Consider the following 16,991-nt stretch of genomic DNA (forward strand, 5'->3'; position numbering starts at 1 on the left):
CAACACCCCGACGTCAGCGCGGCGACCGCAGTGAGGGCGCACCTGCGTACAGAGGGCGCTCATCAATCACTCGGTGCCAAGTGAACCCCAAGTGCGGTCCAGGAGACGCCAGGTGAGTCGACGGCGACGCGGCCGGGCTGGGCTGGGGCGGCGCGCCGCAGGGTGGCACGGGGGGGCCGATGCTTTTGCCGGATTGTGGGGGGCGGGCAGGTGCGCCGGTGGGGGGTGGCGGGTGCGTATGGCGGAGGCGCAGGCGGGGTGGTTTTGGGACGGTTCTGGATTTCTACACTGTAAAAAATGGGTCTCCCGTTTTCGTTTCTGTGTGTCGATTTTGTATACAAAACTATCGGACCGGTTGTTGTCGAATTTTATATACATCGTACGTTAGGAAAACCGTGCACATGGAAATAACCCCCACCAACAATATGATGACGTCACCTCACCTCAAAACGTTACACAGCAAAAGCTGTTTAAATGTTATAAAGTAACATACTCCTATACTTGTGATTTATGGATCCGTGCTAATTTCTTCGTACTAGACATCCAGATTTTCAGACAAATTTAACTTTGAAATTGCAAAATCGAATCATCTCAAATCGTGCTTGTGTTTGTCCTTTTATTACTCCCAAAAAATTAATTACGGCATCTAAAAATGGATGTGCGTTTTCTTAGTTAATAGTATTAACGCTAAGCAAAAATTGTCACTGTCGATTTGTCTTGGGAGAATTTGAAGATTTTCAAAATTTCGCTGAAAATGGTGGAGGTGCCAGGATAAATTTATATTTTGCTCAATTATTTGTGGAAGAACAACAAAAATAAGTACTGATTAGTGATTCTAAGAAAATTTCCGTATGAAACGCGTTTTTTTTAGTGATTATCAAATAACTAGTTACCGAAATTTACAGATTTTTTGCGTTTGTTGATTTTTCAGGGTTATCACAATTTTCAGCTTCTTATATTTCCAAACATTCCAGACATGTTGCCCTTTCCTCACATAACAGTGTTTTGCTTTGAGCTTCCATTTTTCGAAAATTTCGGAAGTTTGCCCACATTCAAAATTTTCTAACTTTCCAAACTTTCAAGATTACAAGTTTTCAGATTTTGTGTAACATTTAGAATTTACGAGGGCTTTTTGGTACCAGAAAAGTTTAGGAAGATTTCAAGTTGCTGAAAGCTTCAGAACTTTGCAAAGTTTCCAGACATCCGCAACTTCCCAAATTTTTAACCTTGTTGACAGTTTCTAAAATCGCCAATTTTCAGATTTTATAGAATATTCAGAGCTTTCAGGATCTGTAGAATTTTCAGAGTTACCGGACTTTTAATATTTTCAATATTTTTAAACGTGCTACTTTTTCCTAACCTTATCGTGTTTTTTGGTCCCAGAAGACAGGATTTTCAAAGTTCCTAGAACCTTCTATGTCTCGAAAGTTCCGGAACCTTTGCAAGGTTCCGGACATTCAAAATTTTTCAAATTTTTAAACTTGTCATTGACAGTTTTTAAAATTGTCAGTTGTCGGATTTTGTAGAACGTTCAGAATTTTCAGGGCTTGTAGACTTTTCAGATCTACCAGGGTTTTTTGTTTCCAGAAAAGTTTAGAAAGATTTCAACGTTTCTGGACACCCTAGAACTTCCATACTTCGAAACTTTCATAAGTTCGCAGAGTTTCCAAACATCCAGAATTTCCCAAATATTTAAAAAAGTTTGACAATTTTCAAAATTGCAAATTTTCGGATTTTATAGAACCATCAGCGCTTTGAGGGTTTGTAGAGTTTTCAGTGTCACCGGAGTTTTCAACTTTTAATATTTTCGAAATTTTCAGACGTGCTACTTTTTCCCGGCCTCATAAAGTTTTATGTTACCAAAACACAAAATTTTCAAAGTTCCTGAATTTTAAAATGATTTCAAAGTTCCTAGAGCTTCTAGAACCTTTTGTACTTCGAAAGTTGCAGAACTTTGCAAAGTTTCCACACATCCGGAATTTCTCAAATACATATTTAAACATTGTTAACAGTTTTTAAAACTGACAATTTTCAGATTTTGTGGAACATTCAGAGCTTTCACAGTTTCTAGAGTTTTCAGAGTTACCGGAATTTTCAGACGTGCTATATTTTTCCGGTCTCAGAGTTTTTTGTTCCCAGGGAATTTGCAAGGTTTCCGGACATTGCAATTTTCAAACTTTCCATCCATAGTTTTTAAAATTATCAGTTGGACACCTTAAAACTTCCATACTTCGAAAGTTTCTAGACATCCGGAATTTCCCTAATCTTCAAACATTGTTGACAGCCTTCACAAATGCTAATTTTCAGATTTTTTAGAACTTCAGTTTTCAGGGTTTCTAGAGATTTCAAAGTTAACTTTCAATATTTTCAAAATTTCCAGACGTGCTACCTTTTTGACCTTATAAAGTTTTTTGTTTCGAGAACACAGGATTTTCAAAGTTTCTAAATTTTAAAACGGTTTTAAAGTTCCTAGACTCTCTACAACCTTCTATATCTCGAAAGTTGCGGAACTTTTCAATGTTTCCAGATATCCGGAATTTCTCAAATACATATTTAAACACTGTCGACAGTTCTCAAAACTGCCAATTTTTGGATTTTCTAGAACCACCAAAGCTTTCAGAGTTTAAAGAGTTTTCAGGTTTACCAGAATTTCAAATATTCATATTTTCAAAAGTTCCAGACATTTTTCTTTCTCGAACGTGCAGAGCTTTTTGTTTCTAGAACACAAAATTTTCAAAATATCTGGAATTTAAATTGGTTCTATCTCTCGAAAGTTCCAGAACTTTGCAAGTTTCCAGACATTCAGAATTTTCCAAATTTTCTAACTTTTCAAACTGGCAGTTTTTAAAATCGCTAGTTGTCGGATTTTTTAGAACATTCAGAGCTTTCAGAGTTTGTAGAGTTTTCAGACATAACAGAATTTTCAATTTTTAATTTTTTCAAAATTTACAGATGTGCTATTTCTTCCCGACCTGATAAAGTTTTTTGTGGCCAGAACGCGGATTTTTCAAATTTTCTAAATTTTAAAAAGGGTTCAAAGTTCCTATACCATCTAGAATCTTCTATATCACGAAAGTTGCGGAAATTTTTAAAGTTTTCAGACATTTAGAATTTTCCAAATTTCAGACTGTTCATAACTGACAGTTTTTAAAATTGCCAGTTGTCGGATTTTGTAGAACAGTCCGAGTCTTCAGGACTTGTAGACTTTATATATTTACCACAGTTTTTTCTTTCCAGGATATAGAATTTTCAGATTTTCCAAAGCTTAGAAAGTTATGAAAGTTACTGGATGCCTTAGAGCTTTCATACTCCGCAAACTTAGCAAAAACTCCAGACATCCGGAATTTCGCAAATATTTAAACATTGTTGACAGTTTCAAAATTGTCAATTTTCGGATTTTAAAGAATCATCAGAACTTTCAGTCTTTATAGAGTTTCAGATTTAGCCAAGTTTCAAGTTCTAATATTAATAAAATTTACTGTTGTGCTTTTCCTTCCTGAAGATAAAAACATTTTTGTTACCAGAATACAGAATTTTTAAAATTTCTAAAATTTAAAAAGATTTCAAAATTCCACCCTCTAAACCTTCTATCTCTCGAAAGCTGCGGAATTTTCCAAAGCTTCCAGATATTCGAAATTTTCCAAATTTCAAAGTTTTCATAATTAACAGTTTTTTAAGTTGCCATTTGTCGGATTTTGTAAATCACTCAAAGTCTTCAGGACTTGTAGACTTTTTAGGCTTACCAGAGTTTTTTGTTTTCAGAATACAGAATTTTGAGAGTTTCTAAAGCTTAGAAAGATTTGTGATATCGTTGACAGTTTTCAAAATTGCCAATTTTCGAATTTTATAGTAGGTACCGTCAGAGCTTTCAGGGTTTCTGGAGTTTCAGGTTTTCAACTTCTTATATTAACAAAAATTTCAATCATGCCATTCTTTCCCGAACGTAGAGAGTTTTTTATTTCCAGAATACAGAATTTTCAAAATTTCTAATATTTAAAAAAATTTCAAAATTGCTAAACCCTCTAAAGCTTCTATTTCTCACAAAAGCTGCATATGTTTCTACAGATTCAAAATTTTCCAAATTTTCAAACTTTCCAAAATTGCCAGTTGTCGGATTTTGTAGAACATTTAGAGCTTTCAGAGTTTGTAGACCTTTCAGACTTGCTAGAGTTTTCAACTTTTAATAATTACGAAATTTTTAGACGTGCTAGCTTTTACCGACCTTATAAGGTTTTATGTTTCCAAATTTTAAAAAGATTTCGAAGTTCCTAGACCCTCTAGAACCTTTTATATCTCGAAAGTTGCAAAACTTTGCAAAGTTTCCAGATATTCAGAATGCTCCAAATCTCCACACTTTTCACAATTAACGGTTTTTAGAATTGCCAGTTGCCGGAATTTGTCGAACTTTCGGAGTTTTTAGGGCTTAAATTTTCAAAGTTTTTACTAAAGTTACTAAAGTTTAGAAAGATTTCAAAGTTTCTGAACGCTCTAGAACTTCTAACTTTGAAAATTTCAGAATTTTCCAAAATTTCCAGACATCCGTAATTTTATAAATCTTTAAAAATTGTTGACAGTTTTCAAAATTGTCAATTTTCGGATTTTATAGAACTATCAAAGCTTTCAGGGTTTATAGAGTTTTCGGATTTACCAGCGTTTCAACTTCTAATATTTACAAAATTTCCACTCTTTCCCGGATGTGCAGGTTTCTGTTTCCAAAATAGAAAATTTCTACAATTTAAAAAAAATCAGTGTTGCCAGGCCCTCAAAAGCTTCTATTTCTTAAAAGTTGCGGAACTTTGTAAGTTGCCAGATATTCAGAAAGTTTAACGTTTCCAAACTTTTCAAAATTGAAAGCTTTTAATTTTAATTTTGTACAACATTCAGAGCTTTCAGAGTTTGTAGAGTTTTCAGACTTACCAGAGTTTTCAACTTTTAATATATATATTCAAAATTTTCAGAGGTGCTTTCCGACCTCACAAAGTTTTTTGTTTCCAGGACGCAGACTTTTCGAAATTTCTGGACCACCTAGAAAGAATTTGCCAAATTTCCAAAGTTTTCATAAAATTTAAAATTGCCAGTTGCCGGATTTTGTAGAATATTCAGAGTTTTCAGGGCTTGAATTTTCAAAGTTTCTATAGTTTAGAAAGATTTCAAAGTTGATGGGTACTCTAGAACTTTCAGACTTCGAAAGTTTCAGAAGTTTGCAAATTTTCGGATTTAATAGAACTATCAGGGCTTTCAGAGTTTAGTTCTAATATTTATAAAATTTCCAGTCATGCCACTCTTTCCCGAACCTCCAGTGTTTCCTTTCGAGAATAGAAAATTTTCAAAATTTCTGAAATCATACATTTTTCAGAGTTGCCAAACCCTCAAAAGCTCTCGAAAGTTGCGGAACTTAGCAAGTTTCCAACCATTAAAAATTTTTTACATTTTCAAACCTTTCAAAGTTGACAGTTTTTAAAATTACCTGTTGTTGGATTTTGTACAAGATTCAAAGCTTTCAAAGTTTGTACAGTTTTCAGACTTAATAGAGATTTCGACTTTTAATATGTTCAAAATTTCCAGACGTGCTACTTTTTCCGGACCTCATGTTTTTTATTTCTAGACCGCAGAAGTTTCGAAGATTCTAAATCAAAAAAAAAAAAATCAAAGTTCCTAGACCCTCTAGAACCTTCTATATCTCAACATTCAGAATTTTCCAAATTTTCAAAATTTGCTTCATCGACAGTTATTAGAATTGTCGGATTTTGTAGAACATTTAGAGTTTTCAGACTCACCAGGGTTTTTGTTTCCAGAAAAGTTTAGAACGATTTCAAAGTTGCTGGACAACCTAGAACTTCCATACTTCGAAAGTTGCAGAACTTTGTAAAGTTTCCAAATATCCGGAAATTTTCAAATCTTTAAACATTGTTGATAGTTTTCAAAATTACCAATTTTCAGATTTTCTAGAACATTCAGAGCTTTCGGGGTATGTAGAGGTTTCAGAGTTACCGGAATTTTAATACAGTGGACGCCGCTTAATGTGATCACTTTGGGACTCAGACAAATTGATCACACTAACCGACTGATAATAATAAGCGAAAACCACAATCAGAGACAGTAAAACTCGAAACAAAACAAAATCATGAACAAGACAGTGTTTATTACGCTGGTAGATGAAGGTACATAAACATTAGAATTTATTTTAAATTTTGGTTACCATTCTGAGAAAGGAACCCTCGATTTACTTTGGTTGTTGTAGAAATTTGTTAAGTAAGGGCAGATTTTTTTTTTTTTTCTCTGATAAACTGAGATTTCGTCGTTTCGACGTGTTAATTGTTACATAAGTCTACTCAGATTTAAAACAGAAAAAATTCGTTTGTTCAAAAGTCGAAAACGCACTGATTTTAAGTCTGTTTTTGACCACTGATTGTGGTTGTATAAAATGAGTAGTACCTTTTGAGAGCAATTAAAACACAATACTAGTTTCAGTCGTTTCGCTTCTCCAAAAAAGCAATTCCCGTTTGTTTAAGAATTGCGAGATTGATCACAATAAGCGAAATATTGATCACAATAAACGGAAAAACTGTAATGCATTGATATTGCGTGGGCCCGTTCCAAGCCATTTTGATCACACTAAGCGGTTGATAACATTAACCGTGATTATATTAAGCGGCGTCTACTGTATTTTCAAGATTTTTAAACGTGCTACTTTTTCCTAACCTTATAGTGTTTTTTGTTCCCAGAAGACAAGATTTTCAAAGTTCCTGAATTTTAAAAAGATTTCAATGTTCCTCGACCCTCTAGAACCTTCTTTATCTCGACATTAAGAATTTTCCAAATTTTCAAAATTTGCTTCATTGACAGTTTTTCAAATTGTCAGTTGACGGATTTTGTAGAACATTTAGAGTTTTTAGACTCACCAGGCTTTTTGTTTCCAGAAAAGTTTAGAACGATTTTGAAGTTGCTGCACACCCTAGAACTTCCATACTTCGAAAGTTGCAGAACTTTGTAAAGTTTTCAAATATTCGGAAATTCTCAAATCTTTAAACATTGTTGACAGTTTTCAAAGTTAGAATTTTTCAGATTTTCTAGAACATTCAGAGCTTTCAGGATCTGTAGAGTTTTCAGAGTTACCGGACTTTTATTATTTTCAATATTTTTAAACGTGCTACTTTTTCCTAACCTTATAGTGTTTTTTGTTCCCAGAAGACAAGATATTCAAAGTTCCTGAATTTTAAAAAGATTTCAAAGTTCCTAGACCCTCTCGAACGTTCTATATCTCGACATTCAGAGTTTTCCAAATGTTCAAAATTTGATTCATTGACAGTTTTTAAAATTATCAGTTGGACACCTTAGAATTTCCATACACTGAAAGTTTCAGAACTCTGTAAAGTTTCCAGACATCCGGAATTTCCATAATCTTTAAACATTGTTGACAGTTTGAAAAAAATGCCAATTATCGGATTTGATGGAACATTCAGAGCTTTCAGGGTTTCTAAAGTTTTTAAAGTTAACTTTTAATATTTTCGAAATCTCCAGACATGCTACATTTTTGAACATATAAACTTTTTTATTTCGAGAACACAGGATTTTCAAAGTTTCTAAATTTTGCTACACTCTCTACAGCCTTCTATATGTCGAAAGTTGCGAAATTTTCCAAATATTCGAGATATTCAAAATTTTCCAAATTTTCAATCTTTCCAAAATCGCCAAGTTTTAAAATTGCAAGTGTCGGATTTTGTAGAACATTCAGAGCTTTCAGACTTTTTAGAATTTTCAGACTTTCCTTAGTTTTCAAATTTTAATATTTCCAAATTTTTTCACGTACACCTTTTCCCCGATGATGAGGTTTTTTGTTCCAGAACTCAGTTAAAAGTTTCTAAATTTGGAAAACGTTTCGTAGTTCCTAGAACCTCTAGAACCTTCCATATCTCGAAAGTTGCGGAACTTTTCAAACTTTCCAGATATCCGGAATTTCCCAAATATTTAAACACTGTCGACAGTTCTCAAAATTGCCAATTTTCGGATTTTCTAGAACCGTCAAAGCTTTCAGAGTTTATAGAGTTCTCAGGTCACCAGCATTTCAACATCTAATATTTTCAAAATTTTCAGTCATTTTGTTTCCAGAATACACAATTTTCAAAATATCTGGAGTTTAAAAAGGTTCTATCTCTCGAAAGTTCCAGAACTTTGCAAGTTTCCAGACATTCAGAATTTTCCAAGGTTCAAACTTTTCAAACTGACAGTTGCTAGTTGTCGGATTTTCTAGAACATTCGGAGCTTTGAGAGTTTGTAAAGTTTTCAGACCTACCTGAATTTTCAACTTTTAATTTTTTCCAAATTTACAAATGTGCTACTTTTTCCCGACGTTATAATGTTTTTTGTTACCAGAACGCGTATTTTTCAAATTTTCTGAATTTTAAAAAGGTTTTAAAGTTCCTAGACCATCTAGAATTTTCTATATTTCGAAAGAAGCTTCCAGACATTCAGAATTTTCCAAATTTCAAAGTTTTCATAATTAACAGTTCTTAAAAATGTCATTTGTCGAATTTTGCAAACTGTTCAAAGTCTTCAAGGCTTGTAGACTTTTTAGGTTTACCAGAGTTTTTTATTTTCAGAATACAGAATTTTCGGATTTCCTAATGCTTAGAAAGATTTCTGAGTTGCTGGACGCCCTAAAACATCCATACTTAGAAAATTTCAAAATTTTGCAAGGTTTCCAGTTATCCGAAATTTCCCAAATCTTTCAATATTATTGACAGTTTTCAAAATTGCCAATTTTCGAATTTTATAGTACCATCAGAGCTTTCAGGGTTTTTGGAGTTTCAGATTTTTCAAAGTTTCAACTTCTAATATTAACAAAAGTTCCATTCATGCCGTTATTTCCCGAACGTAGAGGGTTTTTTGTTTCCAGAATACAGAAGTTCCAAAGTTTCTAAAATTTGCTAGACCTTCTAAAGCTTCTGTCTCTCAAACGCTGCGGATCTTCCATATTTTCCAGATATTCAAAATTTCCCAAATTTTCAAACTTTCCAAAATTGCCAGATTTAAAAATTGTCAATTGTCGGATATTCTAGAAGCTTTCAGAGTGTGTAGAGTTTTCATACTTTCCAGAGTTTTCAATTTTTAAAATTTTCAAAATTTTTACACGTGCTAATTTTTCCCAACCTTATAAGGTTTATTGTTCCCAGAACCTATAATTTTCAAAGTTTCTAAATTTTAAAAATATTTCAAAGTTCCTGGAGCCTCTAGAATCTTCTTTATTTCGAAAGTTGCAGAATTTCTCCAGTTTCCAGAGATCTGGATTTTCCCAAATCTTTAAACATTTTTGACAGTTTTCAAAATTGCCAACTTTCGGATTTTATACAAACACCAAAGCTTTCAGATTTTATAGAGTTCTCAGGTTTACCAGATTTCAACTTTAATGTTTTCAAAATTTCCAGTCATAGTACTCGTACCATTTCCTGAAAGTATAAAGTGTTTTTTTCCAGAATAGAGAATTTTCAAAATACTTGAAATTTAAAAAGATTTCAAAATTGCTCGACACTTTAAATCTTCAGCTTTCAGAGTTTATAGAGTTTTCAGACCTACCAGAGTTTTAGAATTTTAATATATTCAAAATTTTTAGACATGCTACTCTTTCCAGATCTCATTAAGATTTTTGTTCAAAAGGAATTTCAAGTTTCTACAGCATCTGGAACCTTCTATATCTTGAAAGCTGCGGAACTTTGCAGTTTCCAAACGTTCAAAGTTTGCCAACTTTTTCAAAATGGACAATTTTTGAAAATATCATTTGTCGGATTTTGTAAAACATTTAGAGCTTTCACAGTTTGTAGAATTTTCAGAATTATAAGAATTTTCGATTATTAATTTTTTCGAATTTTCAAATTTCCTAGACCCTCTACAACCTTTTCTATCTCGAAATTTGCGGAAATTTGCAAAGTTTCCAGACATTCAGTATTTTCCAAATTTCAAATTTTTCATAATAAACAGTTTTTAAAGTTGTCAGTTGTCGGATTTTGTAAACATTCAGAGTCTTCAGGGCCTGTGGACTTTTCAGATTTACCAGAGTCTTTTGTTACCAGAATAGAGAATTTTCCGATTTTCTAAAGTTGTTGAATACCCTAAAGCTTCCATTCTCCGAAAATTTCAAAACTTTGCAAAGGTTCAGACATCCAGAAATTCCCAAATCTTTAAACATTGTTGACAGTTTTCAAAATTGCCAATTTCCGAATTACAAAAACTCATCAGAGCTTTCAGGGTTTGTAGAATTTTCGTAGAGTTACCGGAGTTTTCAACTTTCAATATTAATAAAATTCTACTTTTTTATAGTCTCATACAGTTTTTTTATTCCCAGACCACAGAATTTTCAAAATTCCTATATTTTAAAAGGATTTCGATGTTTCTAGACCCTCTAGAATCTTCGACATCTAGAAAATTGTGGAACTTTGCGGAAAGTTTCCGGACATTCAGGATCTTCCAAATTTTCAAACTTTTCATTCACAGTTTCTAAAATTGTTAGTTGTCGGATTTTGTAGAACATTCAGAATTTTCCGAACTTGTAGACTTGTCAGACTTACCAGGGTTTTTTATTTCCAGAACAGTTTAGAAAGATTTCAAAGTTTCTGGATACCCTAGAACTTCCATACTTCAAAAGTTTCATAAGTTCGTAAAGTTTCCAGACATCGAAAATTTCCTAAATCTTTCAAAATTGTTGACAGTTTTCAAAATTGCAAATTTTCGAATTTTATAGGGTTTTCAGGGTTTGTAGAGTTTTCAGTGTTACCGGAGTTTTCAAATTTTAATAACTATTTTCAGAATTTTCAGACATGCTAATTTTTCCCGACCTCATAAAATTTTTTGTTACCAAAACACAAAATTTTCAAAGTTCCTAGAGCTTCTAGAACCTTTTATATTTCGGAAGTTGCAGAACTTGACAAAGTTTCCACACAACCGGAATTTCTCAAATATATATTTACATTGTTAACAGTTTTCAAAACTGCCAATTTTCAGATTTTGTAGATCATTCAGAGCTTTCACGGTTTGTAGAGTTTTCAGAGCTACCGGAGTTTTCATATTTTAATATTTTCAAAGTTTTTTGTTTCCAGGGAATTTGCAAGGTTTCCGGACATTCCAATTTTCAAACTTTCCATCCGAAATTTCCCCATCTGCAAACATTGTTGACAGCTTTCAAAAATGCTAATTTTCAGATTTTTCAGAACATTCAGAGCTTTCAGGGTCTCTAAAGTTTTCAAAGTTAACTTTCAATATTTCCAAAATTTACTACTTTTTTGACCTATAAACTTTTTTGTTTCGAGAACACAGAATTTTCAAAGTTTCTAAATTTTAAAACGGTTTCAAAGTTCTTAGACTCTCGACAACCTTCTATACCTCGAAAGTTGCGACATTTTCCAAAGTTTCCAGACACTCAAAATTTTCTAAATTTTCAACTTTTCCAAAATGAGCCAATTTTTAAAATTGCCAGTTGTTGGATTTTGTAGAACGTTCAGAACTTTCAGAACTTGTAGAATTTTCCAACTTTCCATAGTTTTCCCGATCATATAAGGTTTTCTGTTTCTAGAACTCAGTTAAAAGTCTCTAAATTTGGAAAATGTTTCGAAGTTCCTAGAACCTCTAGAACCTTCCATATCTCGAAAATTGCGGAACTTTTCAAAGTTTCCAGACTTCCGGAATTTCCCAAATATTTAAACACTGTCAACAGTTCTCAAAATTGCCAATTTTTGGATTTTCTAGAACTACGAAGCTTTCAGAGTTTAAAGAGTTCTCAGGTTTACCAGAATTTCAACTTCTAATATTTTCAGAATTTCGAGTCATGCCACTCTTTCCCGAAAGTGCAGAGCTTTTGTTTCCAGAACACAAAATTTTCAAAATATCTGGAATTTAAAAAGGTTCTATCTCTCGAAAGTTCCCGAACTTTGCAAGTTTCCAGACATTCAGAATTTTCCAGATTTTCAAACTGACAGTTTTTAACATTGTTAGTTGTCGGACTTTCTAGAACATCCAGAGCTTTCAGAGTTTGTAGAGTTTTCACACCTACCAGAATTTTCAAAATTTAATTTTTCCAAATTTATAGATGTGCTACTTTTTCCCGATCTTATAAAGTTTTTTGTTACCAGAACGCGGATTTCTCATATTTTCTAAATTTTAAAAAGGTTTCAAAGTTCCTATAACATCTAAAACCTTCTATTTTACGAAAGTTGCGGAAATTTGCAAAGCTTCCAGATATCCAGAAATTCCCAAATCTTTAAACATTGTTGACAGTTTTCAAAATTGCCAATTTTCGAATATTATAGTACCATCACAGCTTTCAGGATTTCTGGAGTTTCAGGTTTACCAAAGTTTCAACTTCTAATATTAACAAAAGTTCCATTCATGCCATTCTTTCCCGAACGTAGAGAGTTTCCAGAATTGTTTCCAGAATACAGAATTTCCAAAGTTTCTAAAATTTGGAAAGATTTCAAAATTGCTACACCCTCTAAAGCTTCTATCTCTCAAAAGCTGCGCAACATTCTAAAGTTTCTAGAGATTCAAAATTTTCCAAAATTTCAAACTCTCCATAATTGCCAGTTGTCGGATTTTTTAGAACATTCAGAGCTTTCACAGTTTATAGAACTTCCAGACTTGCCAGAGTTTTCAAATTTTAATATTTTCGAAATTTTTAGACGTGATATTTTTTCCCGACCTTATAAGGTTTTTTGTTTCCAAATTTTTAAAAGATTTCGAAGTTCCTAGAGACTCTAGAATCTTTCATATCCCGAGAGTTGCAGAACTTTGCAAAGTTTCCAGACATTTAGAATTCGCCAAATCACCAGACTTTTCATAATTAACAGCTCTTAGAATTGCCAATTGCCGGATTTTGTGCAACATTCAGAGTTTTTAGGGTTTAAATTTTCAAAGTTTCTACTAAAGTTTAGAAAGATTTCAAAGTTAGTGGACTCTCTAGAACTCCCATACGTCGAAAATTTCAAAACTGTGCAAAATTTCCAGACATTCGTTATTTCCTAAATCTTTAAAAATTATTGATAGTTTTCAAAATTGTCAATTTTCGAATTTTCTAGAACCACTAAAGCTTTCAGGGTTTATAGAGTTTTCAGATTTACCAGGGTTTCAACTTCTAATATTTACAAAATTTCGGCTCTTTCCCGGACTAGGTTTTTGTTTCCAAAATACAAAATTTTCAAAATTTTTAAAATTTAAAAAAAAGTCAGTGTTGCCAGACCCTTACAAGCTTCTATCTCTTGAAAGTTGCGGAAATTTGTAAGTTTCCAGGCATTTAGAATTTTTCACATTTCCAAACTTTTCAAAATTGACAGCTTTTAAAATTGACAGTTCTTGTACTTCGTGCAACAGTTTTCCAGGATACAGAATTTTCAAAACTTCTAGAATTTTCCACATTTCCAAACTTTTCAAAATTGGCAACTTTTAAAATTGCCAGTTGTCGGATTTTGTATAACATTCAGAGTTTCTGGGACTTGAATTTTGAAGTTTCTAACATTTAGAACGATTTTAAAGTTGCTTGACACTCTAGAACTTCCATATTTCGAAAAAAAAGTTTCAGAACTTTGCAAATTTCCAGACATCTGGAATTTACTAAATCCTTAAACATTGTTGACCGTTTTCAAAATTGTCAATTTTCGGATTTTATAGAACTATCAGGGCCTTCAGGAATTATAGAGTTTTCAGATTTATTAGACTTTCAACTTCTAATATTTATAAAATTTCCAGTTTTTATGTCGAGAATACAACATTTTTAAAATTTCTAAAATTATAAATATTTCAGAGTTACTAGACCCTTAAAAGCTTCCGTAAAGTCGAGGAACTTTGCAAGTTTCCAAACATTCAAAATTTTCCACATTTCCAAGAGTAGTAGAGAGTTTTTGTTTCCAGAATACAGAAGTTCCAATGTTTCTAATATTTGCTAGACCCTCTAAAGCTTCTATTTCTCGAAAGCTGCGGAACTTTCCAAAGTTTCCAGACCTTCAAAATTACTAAAATTGCGTGTTGTCGGATTTTGTAGAACATTCAGGGCTTTCAGACTTTGTAGAATTTTAAGACTTTCCAGAGTTTTCAACTTTTAATATTTTCAAAATTTTTATATGTGCTACTTTTTCCCGACCATATAAGGTTTTTCTTTTGAAAACCCAGAATTTTAAAAGTTTATAGATTTGAAAAAGGTTTCGACGTTCCTAGATCCTTTAGAACCTTCTACATCTCAAAAGTTGCGGAACCTTGCCGAGTTTCCAGACATTTGGAATTTCCCAATTATTTAACACTTTTGACAGTTTTCCAAAATTGTCAATTTTCGGATTTTATTCAACCGTCAAAGCCTTGAGAGTTTATAGAGTTCTCAGGTTACCAGCATTTCAACTTCTAATATTTTAAAAATTTTCAGTCATGCCCCTCATTCCCGAAAGCGCAAAGCTTTTTGTTTCCAAAACACAAAAGGTTCTATCTGTCGAAAGTTCCAGAACTTTGCAAATTTCCAGACATTCAGAATTTTCCAAATATTCAAACTTTTCAAACTGACAGTTTATAAAATTGTCAGTTGTCGGATTTTGTAGAGCTTTCAGCGTATATAGAGTTTCAGGTTTACCAGAATTTTCAAAATTTTCAAAGCTTAAAAAGATTTCAAAGTTCCTTGACACCCTAAAGCTTCCATATCTCGAAAGGACGATCGACAAAAATAAACCCTGAATCGTTATCCTTGGAAAATTTCCATTAAGAGTTGTGATTTTTAAAATTTCGCTAAAAGCTGCGGAGGCGCCCGGAATAATCCGGGTTTTCTCAGTTATTTTATTTAAGTTCTCAGCAACACTGACCAATAATTTTCAGCTTGTCAAAAACCGTTTTTGAAGAAAACCAATTGGCTCTTTTCAGATTTTCAGTGTTTTCAAATAAATTACCTGTTACCCAGGTAATAGTTCGGAGTCAATTTTATCGACCAGTTGAGATGCAACATCCTGTGTAAGTGTTTAACTGATTTACCGGTTTGACTTTGAATGTAACTCAAGACCTACACTTGAACTTGCCCCAGATTCTCAGTCCTTGATGTCTGGCCGTGTTTCAAGGGTAGGCGCCTCTGTGTCTTCGCTTTTCGTTTGGAGAAAAAATGAATCCACATTTCCTCCTACGATGGAAAATTTTGCACTCCATTAACTAAAATATGTACAAAATTAAAAAAACAAATATTGTCTCCCTCTTCCACTCTGTCTGAAGTGCAACAGCTCGCTTAAATGACAAATTGAAAGAAATGAGTTTCTGTAAGTTCAGCTCTGTTAGTAAATTATGAAGAACAAAGTTGTGCTTACGGAAACCCGTCGCTTTTCATTACACAGCGCTGCACGTCTTCTTTTGGATTCTAGTCTTCACACAAGGTAGAAATTAATGTAATGATAAATTAATTAAACCCTCTTTTAATTAGAGTGTACGCTATAATGTGGTGTTTATTCATTCCGAATGAATCCCGACAGGAACGAAATCTGTGTTAGCTGGAAATCCTTTCACCGAATTACCCGATCTTCGTTTGGACATTATCGTCTAGACTACTCCAATTTACTCTTTATCCTTTGTACAGTGCACAGCTTTTCAATTTTATCAGTAAACCAGCACTCCTCCAACTCCGTTCCAGATAATCGCTTCTTTCGTTATACTTTCGTGTTCCACAACTCCACCATTATCCAGACATTTGACTTTATAATGTTCGTTTCGCACGTCAGCATCCTCATTCTCCCACATTTGTAACCCATCCCCCAACCCCATTAATCTCCAACCGGTTTACTCGAGTCCTTTTAATATTTAAGAGAGAAAAATTCGTGGATGCACCGGAAGCGCGACCGATGCAATCACATTCCAGGACCCAGATAGACCTGGGACAAAACCATAAATCGCCAGCCGTTACTTCGGAACATTTCTGGCTTGGAAATCAATATTTGCCCCGAAACGGAGCTTCAACCCTCTCTTTATAAATAAAATGGAAAAGAATGGCTCCTGATGTCCCCGCCTATGGGTATGTATCCAGCAAATGTTTGCGAGAACTTTCGAGTCTAATCGCTTTTAAACGACGTGGGTTCGAATTACCCGATAACTTTTAAAATTAAACAAGAGGTCATGCAACATCTGGGTAATCACGGCACAGTCCTGTGTCTTGTGCGAGTCGTGGACTAAATTCACGGGTTTATCAATTTTTCACGACGCATTAGCTAGGTGGTTCAAATTTAAGGAAGTGCGCTATTGATCCCGCTGCTGCAGTCTGGAAGGTCGCTGAACTCCGACCTCCAAGCTGCATAATAGTGGATAATCAAAAGTATAAAGAGCGTGTGTGGTAATAATTGGATTTGTGTCGTTAGAGTTGTGAGCTGCATGTCACAACAGGTCTGGTTGTATTTGCATTAATGATTACTGTGGGATGGCCAATGAAATTACGGTGCCGAAATTGGAGACAATTATTCCGGCGCATCCACCATTTTTGGGAGTTCGATGAATTTAATTGACTTTTTTGTTGTGAAATATGGTTAATAGAGTCGCCGCGGTTGAATAATTAATTTTTAATTAAATTTGTGTGATTGGGTTTGCTGGCTAATTATTTGTTTGCTTTGGCATAAATGTATCTGTGTGTTTTGTTTCTGTAATAGCCGGTGATTTACCCACACCAAAATATATATTGATTGTTTGGTCAAACATTAAGATTGTTTCAGTTTACAGGCACTGGAGTTATTTTATTAAAATCATCAGTAATTATTAACGAATAGAAAATAATAAGACGAATGGACGAAAATTCTTAACTTCAAGCAGAAACGGTAAGTTATGATATAATAAAGCACTTTCTGTTCATCAATGCAGTCATAGTAATTTTATTTCCAGATGTCACCATATGTTCAGAAACTAAATACGTTGTGAGGGCTACGTTTACACGACACATATTTGTAAATCTATTTTCAACCTGTAACATCATGCTATTACAGTTAATTAAAAGAAATGTTTAAATTCTA

General features: G+C 33.5%; 1 long non-coding RNA gene across 3 annotated transcripts; it reads left to right on the plus strand.

Annotated features, from left to right (window-relative positions):
- Positions 1 to 53: 53 nt before the first annotated feature.
- Positions 54 to 16,991, plus strand: LOC135129462 (uncharacterized). Of its 3 annotated transcripts, none has more exons than XR_010280581.1 (4): positions 54 to 112; positions 15,804 to 16,009; positions 16,698 to 16,803; positions 16,843 to 16,991. It is a non-coding gene; the product is annotated as an uncharacterized LOC135129462 (long non-coding RNA). The 3 variants fall into 3 exon arrangements; XR_010280582.1 differs by having other exon boundaries at positions 16,698 to 16,799; positions 16,864 to 16,991; XR_010280583.1 differs by having other exon boundaries at positions 16,705 to 16,803.

The sequence above is a fragment of the Zophobas morio genome, unplaced genomic scaffold (assembly GCF_036711695.1).
Source record: "Zophobas morio isolate AGI-343-1 ecotype UQ-CSIRO unplaced genomic scaffold, CSIRO_AGI_Zmor_V1 ptg000016l, whole genome shotgun sequence".
Lineage (NCBI taxonomy): Eukaryota > Metazoa > Arthropoda > Insecta > Coleoptera > Tenebrionidae > Zophobas > Zophobas morio.